The sequence below is a fragment of the Leopardus geoffroyi genome, chromosome D2 (genome assembly GCF_018350155.1).
Source record: "Leopardus geoffroyi isolate Oge1 chromosome D2, O.geoffroyi_Oge1_pat1.0, whole genome shotgun sequence".
Classification (NCBI taxonomy): Eukaryota; Metazoa; Chordata; class Mammalia; order Carnivora; family Felidae; genus Leopardus; species Leopardus geoffroyi.
In genome coordinates this window covers 5,820,183-5,839,247 of record NC_059334.1, presented here as the reverse complement: position 1 = coordinate 5,839,247, position 19,065 = coordinate 5,820,183, and the positions used below count along the sequence as shown (strand labels likewise).

Sequence of the window (19,065 nt, the reverse complement as noted above, 5' to 3'; positions counted from 1 at the left end):
ATCCTAGTTTAGATAAGAGTCTCTGCGTATGGTCTCAACTGAAGTTCATGGTCAGCATTGAATGATTTTGTATCGGAAACTTGAAATTAGCCATCGTGGGAGTATTTATGCCATGAAAGTCAGCAAATATGGCAACTCACAGCCTTTTTTAAGCCAGTTGTACAACGTTTACCAGCATAGCACTGCCTCTAGCAAACTGAATATTTTATCTAATCATGTCCTATATACTTTGGAGCCATGTGTATCCATACATCTTTAAAGAAAGGCTGAAAACCCTTAATTTATCCTTAATTGGAACTTTTCAGTTCTTTACCAGGATAACTTCCAGCTGTGGGTGAAGACCTCTATAGCGTTGCTGGAGAACTATCTCAGAATACTTGCTCTGCCTTCAAATTAGAAGTATAAAAGGGCCATCAGTATTAGCTAGCTTAACCCTATTATTTCACAGGTGAGGGGTGAGGGAACGGAGAGGAAGAAACGGGCAGTGGTCTCTCCAAGGTCATAAAGGTCCAGGAGGGGAAGATCCTAATTCAAACTCAGATCTCCTTCCCTATATCTCAGTCCTGGGTAAAATCCAGGCTTGGGAGACCAAGGACCTGCATCTCAGGGCAATGAAAGGAGGCCACAGGCAGAAGGCTGGCATCCCAGTAGGCTTATACAGCTCTGTATGGATCGACCAAAAAAGAGACCCTTGGAAGGAATCACCAATGCCCAATGAAGGTTGTAAACTGCGCCGGTCATTTGTTCATCGATGTGTGTGAGCATAGCGATGTTTCTAAAAATTAAAATATACAGTCAATAAGCCTGCAAGTTCAGTTTCAAAACCTAATTGTTAATTAAATACAGAGTATTTTGCATAATGAGAAACTGTCAATATTTATGGTGGGGAAAAAATAAAACTGAAAAGTGGTTCCGCCCTTCCCAATAAAATCATGGTCACGATTATCTGATAAAGCAGCCAAAAGGGAGAAGGAGCCATTTTGTTTATTTAATTTTTATAACTAGTGAAGGAATGAATGTCTAATTTGATCTAAGGAACGCTGGTGATCTATATGACAAGTTGATGCTTGATTTCAAATAGAAACCACTTCAGAATAAAACTTGGCTTGGTCTGTTGCTGACTTTGTTATCCATAGGTCTCCTACAAGTCAGCATCACGTAGACAACATGCAAGAAAGCGGTTACCTGATTTTTTTTGGTCAGTGTTTCTTCCTCTGATCAATGGGCCTTTTATTTGAATACGAATTATCACAGAAGACAAGTACGTTTTCCTTGGTAGGGTCTGGGGGCTGTTTGGGAAACTTTGCAGCTTGAATGTCAATGTGCTTAGTCAATCCGCTGTAGTCAGGCCAAGTCCAAGCCCATTTCTAAATGGCACGAATCAGTGTGCTGACGCGATGAGCCGTATCTTGGGGAGGCTGTTGGGTTGTGGGTTGTTGTTACTCTATCACACGTAAACGCCCTCCTCCCCCCTCCTTCTCCCTCACGATGTGTTATCTCTGTTTCCTACTAACACAGATTGCCAAGTTAGGATTAGCTTACTTTTTAGCTGATTTTACCCAACCCAAATGACTTGATAAACGGCCAGTGTCAGCCTATCGGGGAACCTCTCAACCTAACTTCTCTTGGTTGTACCTCTTTACTGGCCAGTTCTCTTCATGTAAAATAAAAAAAAAGATGGATAAATAAAATGAGTAAAAATACTTAAAATCAATACCTGCGTCTCCTCCCTTGCTTTATTCACCTTCCTTACTAGAGACAATCTGTGGATTCTCTTCATCAGCAGGCCCTATGGCAGTGGTTCCCAAAGGGTGGTCCCTGAGGAGCATCACCATCCACCTGACAATTTGTTAGAAATGGAAAATTTTGAGCTCCCCGCCAAAACTACTGAGTCGGAGATTCTGGGAGCGAAGCAAGCAGTCCCTTTGTCTTAACAAACCTGCCGGTCCTTTCTGACGGATACTCAAGTTTCAGAAGCGCTGTCCCGAGAGAAACACGTTGTAGGATTTTGCTCAGAATATAGGAGTTGTGTTCTGTTTTTTCACTCTCTCAGTGGAGTGGGAATCATTTATTCTGATAGCACATAATGGACATATTTTTACTACTCTATGAAGTATTTTACTCTGGGCGAGAGCATTCTGCATCTGATAACCCCCGTTCTTTGCCCCCATTTCAGGACCACTTGGCTAAACAGGGCGAAGAGGGAGAGTTTCTCTAGGTAAGAAGAAACTGAGGTAGACGGAAAGCTTGGGAGGGAGCTGTTGAGACAGAAGTTCAAAGTGAACAGAGGCCCCTGCGTGGCTCAGTCCCCTGAGCGTTGGACTTCAGCTCAGGTCATGATCTCAAGGTTCAGGAGTTCAGCCCCACGTTGGGCCCTCTGCGGGCAATGCAGAGCCTGGAGTCTGCTTCGGATCCTCTGTCCCCCACTCTCTCTCTCTCTCTCTCTGCTCCTCCCCCAGTCGCGTTCTCTGTGTCAAAGACGAAAACAAAAGAGTTCCAGGTAAGTAGCCCCAGTCCACACTGCCAGCCGCCTCCCCACAAGGTGGATCCTTCATCATTCCAGTCACCGTTCACCCACCTTGCAACGTGTTCGAGGACCGCATGAGGTAGGGTAATCCGGAGAGAGTGTACGGGACATCTTGGTGCTAATCGTGTAACTGCTTGTGTAAGGTTCGAGTTATTTCATCAATACGAGGTTGGAGCTTCCGATGGCCTACGGACGGTTCACTGACCGAGGCTGGCTGTCCTCCTCACTTCTCCGTAGGTCTTCCCTCATGAATTCCGTGTCCTCGCTTCTCCACCTCCTGGCAGCCTATAAGTGCCCGACTACCTGGCATGGCCCTGCGAGGGCACCTCACCCTGTCGCCCCTGCTTTGTCCATCAGCGGTTGAGCAGCTGTGGGAAAGAACGTGGGATTCGGAACGTGTTCTTCCGCTTTCTTTAGAAACTTCTTGGCCAGACCTCTCAAACGTACCCACCCCGTACCTGAGCGATCATCCCAGGGCACCACCGCTGCCCCGAGCCCCTGGCATGCCATTCTGATTTCTGCCCTCACACCTCCACCTGGATGGCCCCCTGCTTTTTTCAGATCCCAGGCGAGAGGCTCCTGCTTCATTTTGCTTGTCAGGACCAACTGGGCCTCGCTGAGGAGCCGTCTTCACACCCACGGCACCGTGAGTCTGTGCCACTCCTCGGAAAGGTTTTATGCTCTACTGTGTCATCTCCAAAATGAATGGGAGGGTCTTTAAATTAAAGTCAGGGACGGTTTCTTAAGCTTTTCATCTTGTAGAGGCTGCCGTGTGACTGACTCTACCCGGCGTATTAACAAGGGCCTGCTTTTTGACGAACATCTCAGTGCTTTCTACAGCATGCGAGCTAATTATTATCTATTAGGTCTGCTGCATCCAAAAAGTAAATTTGTTGAAATAAACATGATGACGTTGGTTAACTCTTTCTCTTTAGGTACCTAATCCATTCTTGGAAACTCTATGGTGTTTAAGAAAGAGTAGGAATATCTTTTCTTATTAAAAAAATCATAAAAATTATGGGTGCTATCAAGCCTTGGAAAAGTACAGGAAAGTAGAAAGAAAATGAGCAATGTTGGCCAAAGATAACCTTATTAGCGTGTCTCATGTTCCATTATATTCCTGTGAACGGGCCTGAAAATTCCTGTCATGTCTTTTTCACACAAACTCAAGAATTATTTTTCATTTTCAAAAGAAACATTAACAAATTCAATGCTAGATAGGCAGAATTGTTTTTTGAAGAAAAAGAAAAAACAGGATATCCGGATATAGCAAAAATGTGCATCTTAAGGAATTTTTGTATTTTACCAAGCAGACTGTACAAATCAGAACATAGGTGAGTCGTTTTTTTCAAGAAGGGAAAGAAATACAGAATGAATCCAGTTTTAAATGACTTGTGTCTCACACACCAGTTCACATCAAACAAAACTTTGAAGCATCTGAATAGAGCAGTTTCTGTTATGAGAAAGCTGTTTTCTTTCTCTTGGTTATCAGTAATTAGGCAAGCTTTCGAATGAGGTTAACTTAGTTGAAAAGGCAACCATCAAGGCAATAGAAAAATTAAAATGTAAAAAGTAAAAAAAAAAATGTAAATTTGATAAGGATCAAAAAGAAAAGGATTTGAAATCAAAGATTGTGAAATTAAAAAAAAAAAGTAGAGATTGCAAATATGCTTTCAACTGGTCTAGTTCACAGAGGGCAGGGTACCGAGTGACCAAGGCTGATGCAGTGGTTTCTTTGGGGGGAAATGAGGAATTCTAGAACACGTAGAAAACAACATCTATGCCCAAGATTGAGCCCTAGGGGGTGGGGTGCCCTGGGGGGCGGGGGGGGGCAGACCACTCTAAACTGGTTGGATGTTAGAATTATTCAGGGAGCTTTTAAGACCCACCAACGCCAGGGCTCCACCCATAGGGAATCATCTTTAATTGTTCAGAGCTGAATGCCAGGGAGAAGTAGTATTTAAATCCCCTTTGCTGATGGGAACCAGTAGCCCAGTTAGAGACCCACTGATGTGTTTGTAAGTTTCACGCGTGTTTCTCCCATCCAGAGGCAAATGAAACTTCCTTTTGAGTTAGTCAAGTGTCTAAAAAGATTCTGCTTCAGCGTCTTCATTTTTGAAATGGGGATGCTAAATATTAGGGTAGATAACTTGCCTAGTAGTAAACATCTAGTTAGCATCAAAGCTGGGGCTGAGACTCAGGGCTTCCTGTAACTCAGCACCCATTCTCCCATCCCACACTGCATTATGTCCCTCGGAATCTATGTGATGCTTTTTGTGGAAGAATGAAAACTGCTTCAGAGAATGAGGTGTCTGCCCCAGACAGCTAAAATGCCAAATATAACTTTGACAGTTGAGGACAAAGAAGGCATATTTTCTTACTTCCTGTGATCAGGGCAAAACAGACCCCTCCTAAGTATTTATTTGCAGCCTGTATAATGCAATTAGCTGACCACAGTTGAAAGTAAAATGATTAATATATGATGCACAGCCCTGGACACTTACACAGATCTGACAGAGAGCTGGTTTGATGTTTAAATTAACTGGCTGTTCTGGAGGACAAGCAAGGTGATCGATGTCTGGAAACTCTACCATACCTGCCTGAGGCTTGGTGTTGTAACCTCTTAAACCTAATTGTCGTTTGGCATCCCAAACCGTGGAAAGGATGGCTCGTCCCCTTCGTCGTTTTCTGTGATACCTCACTTTCGGGTCACAGTGAGAGAAAAGAGAAGAAGAATATAATTAATTGACCTGATCGTTTTCAGCCATTTAATAATTTTTAAATTTAAAACAGTTCAGCTGCTATCTCCTCTTTAATTAGGCTGCTGGTGTTACAGAAATATCTGCACGTATCAGCTTTTCTGACTTAGATAAAACTAATTATCTCTGTATTCTAGCAATTGTTTGTGTGTTTTTCTTTCACAGCCACCCCATCACATAGATTTTATGTATATACATCTATAAGTGTAAGCAAATGTTCCTTTAGTTTGTTAAAATTGAAAGCCTAGACAGTGCAGATTGATTTGATGTTACACTACAGAGATAATTAGTTTTATCCATTTTGGGTTGCCTTTATTTGTACAGTATAATTGAATCTGAAATGTGATTGTTTACTAGGAGTGTTAACTTCAACTCATTTCTTCTGTTTGTGTTCTTTTAAATACCATATTCATAGTATAGCAATTTGCTCACTTAACTGTTAGAATTGAAGTTTGTCTGGTTCTTCCAGTGTCAAAAAGGGCTGTGTCCATAATTATGCTCCACGGTCTACATGGGGCCAGCTGGGTCCATGCACGTAAAGGGCAGGTGAACGTGTCCGCTAAAAATAGAGTCTCCATCTGAATGTGAAGTTAGTTGTGGGCAGTTACAAGAGGCACATGCTAGAATCCTTTAAATGACTTAAAATTGTCATTTAAGCAAGGGATTTCATTCATCTTTGCTAGGTTAGTGTTAAAAGCTGGTATGTTTCTGTGAACCATTTGGAGCTGCACAGACTGACGTTAATTATTTCGAGATTTGTCCTACTTCTTGGACACTGGACACCTCAGATAGCCAAGCCACTTTACCTATTCTAATGAGTTCCTTTTAAGGACCCTATGTATTGCTGTATGACACTAATTATCATGACCGTATATTGATAGTAAGGAAAAGGTTGATGGTCTACACTTCCATTGGAGGGTCAAAACATCACAGTTCTAGAAGGATAAAAGGATTTGTTAGCTTACTTCCAACTTATCCAACCGAGTAAGTAATTTTTGGCTGGTTGTTCATTATCATCTGAAATCTTTTTTTTTTTTTTTTTTTTTTTTTAATTTTTTTTTCAACGTTTATTTATTTTTGGGACAGAGAGAGGCAGAGCATGAACGGGGGAGGGGCAGAGAGAGAGGGAGACACAGAATCGGAAACAGGCTCCAGGCTCCGAGCCATCAGCCCAGAGCCTGACGCGGGGCTCGAACTCACGGACCGCGAGATCGTGACCTGGCTGAAGTCGGACGCTTAACCGACTGCGCCACCCAGGCGCCCCTCATCTGAAATCTTAACAGCTCCCTGTCTGTGATGCTTGTATAATTTCATAAAATCAATGCAAATTATTTCAGGCATGTAACAAAAGCCTTAACTAGTGTTCATTTATTCCTAACATTTTTTTCTCTGGCCCTCACCGGGATTGGCTTTACTTCTGTGAAGTCCCATTTTTGTTGAGAATCTGTTGTGTGTGTTTTCTCAGTTATGGAACCAAATGATCTTTTTGCTACCTGGCTCAAAGAGTAGGGACCAAGAGTTCTCTCTGCCATAACTCTGGGTAGTCATTAAATGTGTCAGGTTCTGATACTGTGGTGCGTACAAATTGGACATAGTGTTAGATTCTCTGGAGAGGACGCTGTGATCATGTTCCATAAAACGTGTCTAGAAGCCAATGATTTGTCTAGAATGTTATGTTGTGATCTCATTAGTTTTTAGATAGTCAACTTCTGGGGCCCCTGGCTGGCTCTGTTGGTTGATCGTCCATCTCTTGGTTTCAATTCAAGTAATGATCCCAGGGTCATGGGATCGAGCCCCGTATCACCTCCATGCTCAGCGCAAAGCCCACTTGAGGTTCTCTCTCTCCGTCTGCCTGTCCCCCACTGGTATGTGTTCTCTTTCTCTCTCTAAAATAAAATAAAATAAAATAAAATAAAATAAAATAGTAAAGTAAAGTAAAGTAAAATAACTCTTCTAAAGTAGGCAACTTCCGAATGTGAATGCATCATAGAACCACTACACTTCCTTCGTGTTACTGGGAAGCATTTATTTACATTCACATCAATGGAGACTCTCTATTAACAGTTCAATCAAGTCAACTGAAAATCTCCAAGATACTGAGTAAGAGACTGCCTTTATGCTGGCTAAAAGCACAATACCAAATTGCCAAAGGAGGAGTGCCCACCAATGTGTACTAATACAGTGTCTCCAGGTATGGTATTTGGTCAAGTTAGTTCCCTGTTCATTGCAATAAATTTAGATAGATAGATTGACTGTATTACATATATACATTATACCTGCAGTATATACTAGCTGTATAAGGGAAACTTCACATTTAGAATACTTTAGCTTTTAGATTTTCAAGCAATCATGATGATTGCTTGAATCTATATTTCTCTTTAGTTTCGCTGATACAGTGGTTTTGTGGGGGTTCTCATATTAAAGGGCTAATGTAGACAGCTGAATGAGCAGACTGTTTCTTGGATCCTGTGTTCATGGATCAATATCAGATTGTTTATGCTGTTCTTTTGGACTCCCTTGCCAAAGAAAGCTGTGATTACAATTCAGAGGTTTAAAATAAATTATAAGAAGGGAATAGGAAAAGCAATAAAGTAAATAGATAATGGTCAAATAAAATCCGTGAAGTTTGTCATTTGGTTTAAAATTCTGATATTGTATTATAATGCTTAATATTGTTTGTATTGATTACTCGTGGTTTCCATTCCACACGTATAAAAAGGGGAATGAGGCTTTATTTTCAGAAAAAAGATTGCATTAAGCCTCCCCCTTTTTTTTTTTTTTGAAGAATCATTTAATCTTCAAACATCTTGCTCAGAAATGCCATTTAACTGACAGCCAGTTCCCCCATAGCTCATTTTAGCTTGTATTTTTAAATCTTATTATTTTTTTTTTTTTTGCTTTATAAATCTACAATGTAAGGTAGTTCTTATTAACTTGTTTTCATATAACCAGCTTATATAACCCTTCTGTTGATAATGATATCCTGCTGAAATTCCCGTGGCTTCAGCTCATTCCACACCCCCTGAGATGCTCTGGCCTCCCGACCCCTGTCAACTCAAAATCATCATTAGTAATCACAGAGTGGCTTTAGGTGACAAAGGAGACACCTTGACTTTGAAACCCTTGATGTGACAGATTCGACCACCAGAGAGTCACGTTGCCACGTGAGCACAGAGCATTTTCCCCGTTGGACCGTTGTGGGACGTGCCCCCTAACTCTTGCCAGGAGACGCTCTTGGAACAGACCGGGTGGAAGTGGAAAGAGAGAGGAAGAGAACACGGGGGGGTCTGTACCAGGCAGACCCCAGCAGCAGCAGAAGCGTCTGCAGGGCGCAGTGTCCTCAGGTGCCCAAGCGCTCCACGTGCGTCCGTCAGCCGTCTTATCAAGGAGATCGTTTTTCCCCTTGTTCTTCGTTGCTCTGCAATGTTTTCCTCCACAGTCACATTTTCACGTGCAGCCCCGAGGAGCCGTGGTAACTGCAGACCGTACTGAAGCGATCTGGTGGGGAAGCGTTTCACGTTCCCATCGTTTTTCCGACTTCACGTCGTGTGGAATGGACAGGAGACAGACCGCCAGTCCTTGCTTTTGGTGTGGCCTTGAGCAAAGCCGTGCAGCCATCTGGGGGCTCTGCTTGGGCTCATTTCCACGTTGATATTACAAAGATGTTAGATTGCATGATTACCCATGACCTTGCAAACACTGATATTTCTGTGATTCGCGCTGTCGTGGACGACAGAATGGGACTTTGGGGAAGATCGTCTCAGTTGATGTCACACATTCGCCGTCACCTCCCCTCACGGTAGGGACGCAGCTCGTGTTAACATCTGTTGTTCTTAATCCCTGAGTCTAATACTGCCATGCTGCGTGGCCTCTTCTGGCATCTGGGTGAACCTCAGCGAAGTTGGGAAGTTGTCCTTCAGGGTTAGGTAACAGGGCTTTGAACTTGGCCCTGCCCTGCTTGCCAGCTTTCCCGGTAACGCCAAGAGATGTGGCATCCACGTTACAGTGATGAACGCATTGCAGCGATGCCCTAACACCATCTGTGAAACAGCACACGGCTGGGAGGCCGTGAACGTTGGAACTAGCGAGATGACCTCGGTAGGTGACACTTCTGCTTCTGCCGTTGATCAACAGAAGTTGCGTCAATGCAAATGGTCAACAGCATCTTAATCGGCCCAGAGTCACCGTGCATCAACAATATGGGAGCACGTTTGAAAACTAATGTTCGACGGCGTGCAGGTAGCTGACTAAACTAGTTGCGGGAGGTCTCAGGGACCACGGAAGCCCCATCTGTTGCGAGAAGAACCACCTGGAAAACCCACACCCGGGCTCCAGGCTTACTTCCCAGTGCCCCAGCGCCGCGAGGACAGGACCACGCACAAGGGTCAAGAAGGAAGCAGCTAACGCAGGGATAGGCCTGGAAATGGTCCTTGAGAGCAGCGTTGGGAGAACGAGGAAGTTTCGCCCAGACAGGAAGAGGCCGCGGGGACTAGAGAGAGATCCTCACATGATCTGTACTGTAAGTCCAGGCACCTCTTTCCCATCCATTCCATAACCGTCTTTGTAACCATTGTTCTAGATTATGAATGGGGATGGATTACGTACATCATGTGTTCCTCACATCACACAACTGAAACATTCTTTATATATATATATATATATAAAGAATATATATATATATATATACATATATATACATATAATGTATTATATGTATAATTATATATATAATTATAATTATATACAATTATATATATTATATATTTTTATACATATATAGTATATATAATTATATATATATACATATATATATGTGTATGTATATATATATATACATATATATATGTGTATGTATATATATATATATATAATGTTTATTTTTGAAAGAGAGACTGTGCACACAAGCTGGAGATGGGGAGGACAGAGAATGAAGGAGAGAGAGAGAGAGAATATCCCAAACAGGCTTCATGCTGTCAGCACAGAGTCTGACACAAGGTTTGACCCCACAAACCATGGGATCATGACCCAACCTGAAGTCAGAGGCTTAACAGACTGAACTGCTCAGCTGCCCCCAACTGAAACATTCTTTTTTTTTTTTTTCCCTAATGTTTATTTATTTTTGAGACAGAGGCAGAGCGTGAGCAGGGGAAGGGAAGAGAGAGAGGGAGACACAGAGTCCGAAGCAGGCTCCAGGCTCTGAGCTGTCAGCACAGAGCCCGACACGGGGCTCAGACCCACAGACTGTGAGATCATGACCTGAGCCAAGGTCGGACGCTTCACCAACTGAGCCACCCAGGCACACCTCCCCCCAACTGAAACATTCTTAAAAATGTTAGGCATGCAGTCAACATTTTGCAAACTTCTTAAAAAAAAAATCTTGCTTAAATTTGTATTTCCATCTTAGTGATGCTCTGTTTTGATGTATTTTCTATTGGCGGATACTCGTCACGTTTCCCGGATACCTTTGCCCTTGGTCTGTCTATGAATGGGTCACAATACACTGAAGTTCACCATAAAAACTCCATTGAAAGGAGCATTGTATTCAATCTGCTTAAAATACAAATGCTATCCTCCTCCCCTTCGCAAATGAGCTGCTTTGGTGGATAAAGATCAAATCCAACAATTTTCTGGAAACCAAACCCCACCTGCATTTTAATTGATTTTCTTTTATTCTCGTTATTGTGGTTAGGCAGTGGGTTATAGTATCATGGACTGCTGTTAGTATGTGTATGAATGTGTCCCCGTGGGAATTGGTGAGTGATTAACAGTTGTGTGAGAAGTGCTTCACAGCTCTGTTCATACCGAACCCTTTTCCTATAGAGGGTGTCTTCCTTGGTGAATGTCCTTTCCTGGAATGCCCTCAATCAGAACATACAGAGGAGTTCTCGATTTTAGCGCAGTTACAATAACAAGTAAGTTTAAACAAAAGCACAAGAGCAAAATAATTCATTTGAGTCCTTTTGTTACATGGTTGCAAAAATGAAAATCTGTGTAACAAGTTCTTTCATAGGAAGTTATATTAAATTGTGATTAGGTTTATCATTTTCCCAGTGCATGTTCAAATGAGTTTCTTTACAGCTAGATTTTACAATATTCTTAACATGTCACAGATGCATACCACATGATCCACAAGAAGTCAATGAATGGTTGTAAGAAAAAGTGACGTGACTTTATACTGGTATTTAACCTCCCAAATCAACACGAGATGTCACCGTCCCTTTCCTTTATATGAAACAGAGGTTTTGTTTTTTGGTTTTGTTTTGTGTCAATTTTAAATTAGCACGGCAGTCGGCCTTGGCTTCATGTGTCCATTTACCTTAATAGAAATGGCGTAATGACGCGTCTGTATGCTCAGAAACTCAATGGTTAAAGTATTCTTTTCTGTGCTCTCTGATTTACAGCCATATATGTATTTTTTTCCTTTAGACCTTCACCAGTATATTTCACAACTGCTATTTGAGAAGTAATTCTGCCAAATTAGTTGTGTGTTTATTTTATTTTACTTTATTATTTTTTAATTTGTTTTTTAATAAAATTAATATTTACTCTTGAGAGACACAGACAGAGAGACGGAGCATGAGCAGGGGAGGGGCAGAGAGAGAGAGGGAGGGAGACACAGAATCCGAAGCAGGCTCCAGGCTCCGAGCTATCACCACAGAGCCCAAAGCGGGACTTGAACCCATGAACCGCGAGATCATGACCTGAGCCGAAGTCAGAAGCTTACCTGACCGAGCCACCCAGGTGTCCCTGTGTGTTTATTTTAAAATATAGCTTATTCATATGCTGTGCCTTCAAGACATAGTAATTGACTCCAGTGGCATAAATTCCATGAAAATGTAGAAATTAGTATAAACATTTGTATATGTGTGTATGCTGTGCTCATAAGCACGCCAAATAGCATTTCTTTAATCTGTTTTCTGAGCGACTGAGCAGTCTTTATGGAAGGCAGCTCCAAAATAGACGAGCAGCTACTGAAACATTCTTTTTCAGTTTAAATGATATTTAACAACTGAACTGATTCATATTAATTTTTGCTATAGTGTACCCTCTTCTGTGCCTAGTCCTTTTAATTCTGGATGTTACATGGGCTCAAAGCTTGCTTAAAGTGTGAAAATAGAATTGGTGATCGCTGAAATTAGGATGACCCCATGTATGCTACAAATGCTTTATGTTGGAATAACTAAAACCGATGTTCTTTAAGCTCAGTTTATCTCCCCTTTAAAAACTTTGATGGCTTTGTGGCTCCTGGGTGGCTCAGTCGGTTGAGCATCCGACTTCTACTCAGGTCATGGTCTCACAATTCGTGAGTTCAAGCCCCACGTCAGGCTCTCCGCCGTCAGCCTGGAGCCTTCCTCAGGTCTTTAGTCCCCCCTGTCTCTCTGCCCCTCTACGCTCATTCTTTCTCTCTTTCAAAATAAATAAGCTTAAAAAAAAATTTACGATGGCTTTCTAGGCCCTTTGTACTCCCTAAACCTGTAAGGTTTTCTGTGTACAGAGAATACATTTTATATGCTAAACTTATACTTTGGGTGTTTGAACAGAACTCTCATGTTATTTGTCAAAAGTTTTGCCTCTACTCTCCAACACAAAACTTCTCTTAGGGCAACAATAGCTGCCTGGGTATCCCCCCCCCCGCCCCGCCCCCCGCACTCACACACACAGTTAGGCTTTGGGCATTTAAAAATGCCTTTCCCACACACTCTACCTACAGATGTAGTCATAATTCAAGACGAGCTCAAGTCCTATGTGGGTACAAATGATCGTGGTTAATATCGTCGCTTACTTCAGTTATGGAGATCTCGTCTCTACCAGCAGGGCCCCCTGAGGACAACATTGCTCATCCCAGACCAGTTTTATATTCATCCCAGATTGTATACGTGGGCGTAGAATAAGTGATTCCTGTAAGTTTGGGAGGCTTTAAGCTTGCCAGCGTGCAGCCTGATCAGAGCAGGGCAACGGAGCATATGAAAATGTTCATGAGTACACGCGCATTTCCACATGGATCAGAATGTTCAATGTACCATGAAAGACGTCAGCCAAAACAACCAGGTTAATTCATTCACTTAATAGATTTTAAATAGGAGCTCAAACTCTTAGGTTGGACCATAGAAAGTTGCAAATTTTATAGTTCAGATATGGTTAAACATCAGCAAACTCACTCGGTTCAAGACTTATGGATACAGTAGTAAATAATAAAGGCTGCTTAGTGGAACTTAGAGTATGTATTAATTTCCCAGACCAAAAGAGGTTAATTTCTTAGGATTGGTCCTCACAGAGAAACTAGTCTGTCTTCCCTGATCACCTGCTCTGCCTGCATTGTTTTCAGTTCCCTCCCGCCCTTCTGGAAGAGCCAGAATGAGACAGAGTGTTGCCGTAGCTGATGATTCACAGGTCTCTTCAAATTTAGGACCTTGTTTTTTCCTTTGGCCTCCTGATGATAACCTGCATGTTGCTGGCTTTTTCGACTTAGAACAGCACAAAGAGCTTCTTTCTCCAGAAAAAGAGAGCACAAGCTAAGGAGGTGCAGAGAGAGAGAGAGAGAGAGAGAGAGAGAGAGAGAGACAGAATCCAAAGTAGGCTCCAGGCTCTGAGCTGTCAGCACAGAGCCTGACGTGGGGCCTGAACCCATGAACTGTGAGATCACGACCTGAGCCAAAGTCGGATGCTTCACTAACTGAGCCACACAGGTGCCCCCATGACTCTACCTCTGAACTGCTAAATCAGAAAGCATCGTTAAACAGTATGAGTTGGACATATTTATTTCTGGGTTTTCCATCTCACATATGTCTACATGAAAAACCACCTTCTACATTTAATTGTAGTCGATTTATGCAAAAATTGGCAAATTGCTATCACAATTTTTGTTCCTTATAAGAGCCCTGTGAGGTAGATTGAGGTACTGTTCCTCTGTTCAGCTTTACAGAGAAGAAAACAAGGTAAGATAAGGATTTGGAGGATTTTACTCCAGGTTCATTAAGGGGCCCACAGGAAGCTAAGAGCAAACTCTAAGCCCTAATCCACTGCTCATTTGACTACACTAAGAAGGATTTTGGCACATCGCAAACTAGAAAACTCGCATGCTACCAAGTCCTACGTTTAAAAGTCTTAAATCCTGTCTCATAAGAAATCACTAGTAAGTGGGTTAGTAATGAGTGGCTGTTCTCACTCGTATCTTTTATTTTCTCTTGTGGCTCAGTGTTTACGTAAGTTCCGGGTATCTGCTGTATGTCTGAGATCATCAGTCGATACCTTTATGTTGTGTTACTACACAGTAAACCATCTCAAAAGCTGTTTGGCGTCCCATTTTACATTTATTGAGGTATCTGAGTCACCTACTTCAGTTTGCGTTTCGGCATGCTGGCCCGAGATTGATCTGAACACCTTTGGGAAACTCTGTGTTCAGTTTCAGACAAACCTCTAGAGGCTCAGCCCTTTGATTTACATGAAACTACAAGAGTGTGTTGGCTTGGCAGAATCATGTATAAATCTTGTTTTTGTGTAAAAATCCAGAATAACACCTTTCCAAAGTACTCATTTCTTTTTTTTTTTTTTTTAATTTTACCTGACAGAAAGCTTCCTGATAAAAATTTTATTTCACGAAGCAGGTAGTGTCATCCCAAGAAGATGTTAAGAGACATGTTACAGACCGTTTGTTGATTGACTTCAGTCAAGAATGATTGTGATGCATGTGGTTCTTTTCATGCCTCAGGCTTTGGGAGACCAAATTTTCTTTTTTTTTTTTTTTAATATATGTTTATTTTAGAGAGAGAGAACGACAGCGCACGAGTGGGGGAGGGGCAGAGAGAGAGAATCTGAACGGGCTCCAGGCTCCAAACTGTCAGTACAGAGCCTGATGAGGGGCTCAAACTCATGAACCGTGAGATCATGACCTGAGCCGCAGTCAGATGCTCAACCAGCTGAGCCACCCAAGCACCCCTTGGACACCAATTTTTTTTCTTTCCTTTTTTTAATTTATTTTTTAATGTTTGTTTATTTTTGAGAGATAGAGAAAGAACACGAGTGGGGAAGGGGCAGAGAGAGAGAGGGAGACACGGAATCTGAAGCAGGTTCCAGGCTCCAAACTGTGAGCACAGAGCCCAGAGCGAGGCTTAGACCCACAAACTGTGAGATCATGACCTGAGCCAATGTTGGACACTTAACCAACTGAGCCACCCAGGCACCCCTGGGACACCAAATTTTCTTCAGTAGAACATCATTTGTATGCTTATCATCCTTGCCTAAACTAACATGCAACATTAACTCAACTTCCTGTATCTATCGTGACTCTTCCTGCTTTACGCTAATAACTGAGCTACAATTGTTATGGATTTATTATTTACTCACTTTTCTGATTTTTAAAGCTTTCTTGCACTTTAAGGGGAAAACATACCACATTGCACTGTCTGCACACTAGACAGCTCTTTCAAAAATCAGATTTTCTTCTTAAAGATGCTGGACTCTCCTTCTCGTATTTTCTTGTGGCCTAGTTAAGCTGTCCTTGTTTGCCCGGAGGGGTCATTAACTTGTGGCTTCCCCTGTTTGAATGATGAATTTAGGGGGATAAGGCTGAGGTTATGAAGTTTATGTCAAGTGGGCTTCTTGACATTTTCAGAGCAAATGCCACATTTTTCTGCCTTCTGATAGGTCTCCCTGTCCAAGACTGGGAGCATCTTCATAAATGAGGGGTTGGGATGCAGAAAAGATGTACCTGCAGGGAAGGTTTGGGTTTTGTCGTCCTTCTTGTCCAGACACCTCACTAATTTATTTCCAAGTCACAATATGGAGTTGTCAGACTTTCCCTGAAGTCTTTCAAACTGAGCCCGTGCTGTACCAAACACAATGGAATTGGTGTCACTTCAGTGACACCTGCCCCTTCCCTACGTGTCATCTAATGAACACAAATCCTGTGAGCACCTCTTAAGACTAGGTCTCTGTTAGGAACTGTGGGAATGTACAGCTTATCGGATGCAATTGTGATCTTCTTGAATTTTAACGTGGGGAAGTATGAGGTTTCCTTAATCTCGGATCATTTCAACATTCCTGTCATGTCTCAGCTGTAGGTAGAAAGAAATCTTCCTGTATAGATTAGTTTGGGCGGGGGGGAAGGTCACCCTATTAAGGATGTCATTTTCAAAGCAAGATTTGCACTAATGTTAGGCTTTGTCTTTTTTTTTTTTGGCTATTTTCTTTATTTAAATTTATTTCCATATGAAAGTCGTATTAAAATTTGTTTTAATTTGTACAAATGTCAAAAGGAGATCATTCTGAGACATGTGTACCCTACGTGGCATGGCCATGCTGATCATGGGACTTATTCCTCTTCTTTACTTGCCCAAATGCCCAGGAGTAAACCTTCAGTGGAGGTAGAATCCCAATCTCAACATTGCCATTCTTCAAGGTTGCTTCTATTTTAATATAAACAACATTAATTTTGCATGGTTAGATGGATTTTCATCAAATTGGTAAGGTGTGTTTGTAGTGGTCTTACTCAAAAGTAGGTTCCGTGGCTTAGGCAAAATTCACTTTCTGGGATCCTAGGTGGAATCTTAGGAACAATCGCTTAACATCTACTTTCGAGTCCCATTCCTGGACAATGGAACGGCCAGTTGGAAAAGATGGACTTGGATACAACCAAATAAGATTCTCATCTGAAGAACATTTGTGTCCACAGGTCTGAGCCATTCTCCTCCAAAGCAACTAAAGCATATGTATCATGGGAATCTTTGTAAGTGCTGATAGAGATCTACTACATATATCCGTAGGCAAACTATGGTTTCAAACATGAGCCCCAAATTGATCATGAACCCCAAAGAATTTAACACTGAAAATGTGAACACAAATATAATGCTTTCTATCGGGGTCAACTAATGAGTCTATAGGAAGGCTTTTAAAACTCTTATTTTTTATTTAAAGCTTTTATTAAATTTGTATGTATGTATGTATATATGTAGGTATGTATGTATGTAGGTATGTATGTATGTATGTGAGAGAGAACGAGCAGGGAGGGGCAGAAAGAGAGGGGTTTGAGAGCATCCGAAGCAGGTTCTGTGCTGACAGCAGAAAGCTCGATGTGGGGCTCGAACTCAAGAACCGTGAGATCATGGTCTGAGCTGAAGTCAGACGCTCAACCGACTGAGCCACCCAGGGGCCCCGAAACCTTTACTGATGAAGAAATGTTCAAATTCAGGCATATGAAAAATAGTGTTATGATTTATAATTACACATTTTAACAAGTGCTCTTAGATACCAATAAATCCCTATTATGATCCCTTCATTTAAAAACGTTTGCATTTCCCAGTGACCATCCCTTTTGCTGTCTCTATTAATAATTAATGACAAGGCTGATACCACATAATGCTTAGCTTGCAACTGATACATATTTCACATTGACAACTCCATATGTCGTGCTCCAAGGATTGTTTTTACGGACTTCAAATACACGGGCCTTACTTGTGATTAATGCACAAAGATTCTTTGTAAATTTATTTTAGTAATCTTATTAAAATTATAGAAAACTATTAAAACTCAAAATTGATTTTTGCTGTCTACTAAAACTTTTCATTGAGGATCATTAATGATTGTCTTGAGTTAGCAAAGTAACACAACTGTTATAGAAAGATAACATAATATTCAGAATTTTTTCATGAACAGTTTGTAAGTAAGAGGATGAAGCTTTTAGCCCGGTTGAAAAATTTTACACATCTGTATGCCTTAGTTATTGGACAGAGAAGAATTTTTCCATTTGCTATAGCAGATAAATATTCACTATATGCTTTATGACGCAGGGACTCAAAGTTGAGATATATTAGAGACTGGAAGAGGGTGCCATTGGTACATGCAATCTATTTATAATCTTTATTTAGAGCCTCTCCTGTCATTAAAAAAGTAATACATGAGTGAGGTTCTTCCAACTATATCATGGATACCTTTTCATATTTCATAATGAAAGATTCTAAAATGCTATCTAAAGCACTTTCCTATGGAGACGAATCACAGTAAAACCTTACTCATGTTTCAAGATTATGCCTTGGCTTCAGCTTTTAAATTAGTCATTGTATATTTTATTCTTCCCTTGACAATGATTTGAGGACCAATTTTCTCTTTATTAACAAGGATGAGATAATAAATTTGTGAATGAGCTAATCCTTCTTAGTACTTGGCCAGATGTCATTTTTCCCATCTTAGACTGACTTTAGAAATAGTTTATTTCATATCTGGATAAATAAACACTCTAAAAGCCCAGTGATTCTTTAAAAAGAAGAAAATACTGCCAGTTATATCTCAGATGATGATTATGCTAAGTATCTATCATGTAAACACTCTAGGGGAATCCTTAATCGTTCTGAATAGCCTTCCTAGGGTCCAGCAACATGTTTGCTTGGATTGAAAAAAAAATCATAAAGGAAATCATCTTTCAAATGTCTATTTTAGGGGCGCCTGTGTGGCTCAGTCGGTTGAGCATCCAAGTGTTGATTTCAGCTCAGGTCATGATCCCAGGATCTTGCGATGGAGCCCATGCTCAGCACAGAGCCTACTCAAGATTCTCTCTCCTCCTCCCTCTGCTCCTTCCCTGTGCATGCTCTCTCTCTCGCTCTCTAAAAGAAGAAAGAAAATTTCTATTTTATTTTTATTTTGTACTCGTTTAGTAAGTGAATGGAATACCAAAGCCTTGAACTCGATACTAATGGGAGATACATCTTCATTTTGGTGATGGTGGTAGTGTTTCTTCCAACACACCGTACCTGGGCATACAGGCAGACTCTTCCAGCTCTAGACCGT

The 19,065-nt window shown here is 41.5% G+C and overlaps 1 protein-coding gene across 4 annotated transcripts in view; it reads left to right on the top strand.

Annotated features, from left to right (window-relative positions):
* Positions 1–19,065, top strand: part of PRKG1 (protein kinase cGMP-dependent 1) — a 1,258,994-nt gene that overhangs the window by 529,177 nt on the left and 710,752 nt on the right. The gene's annotated exons all lie outside the window — the stretch shown is intronic.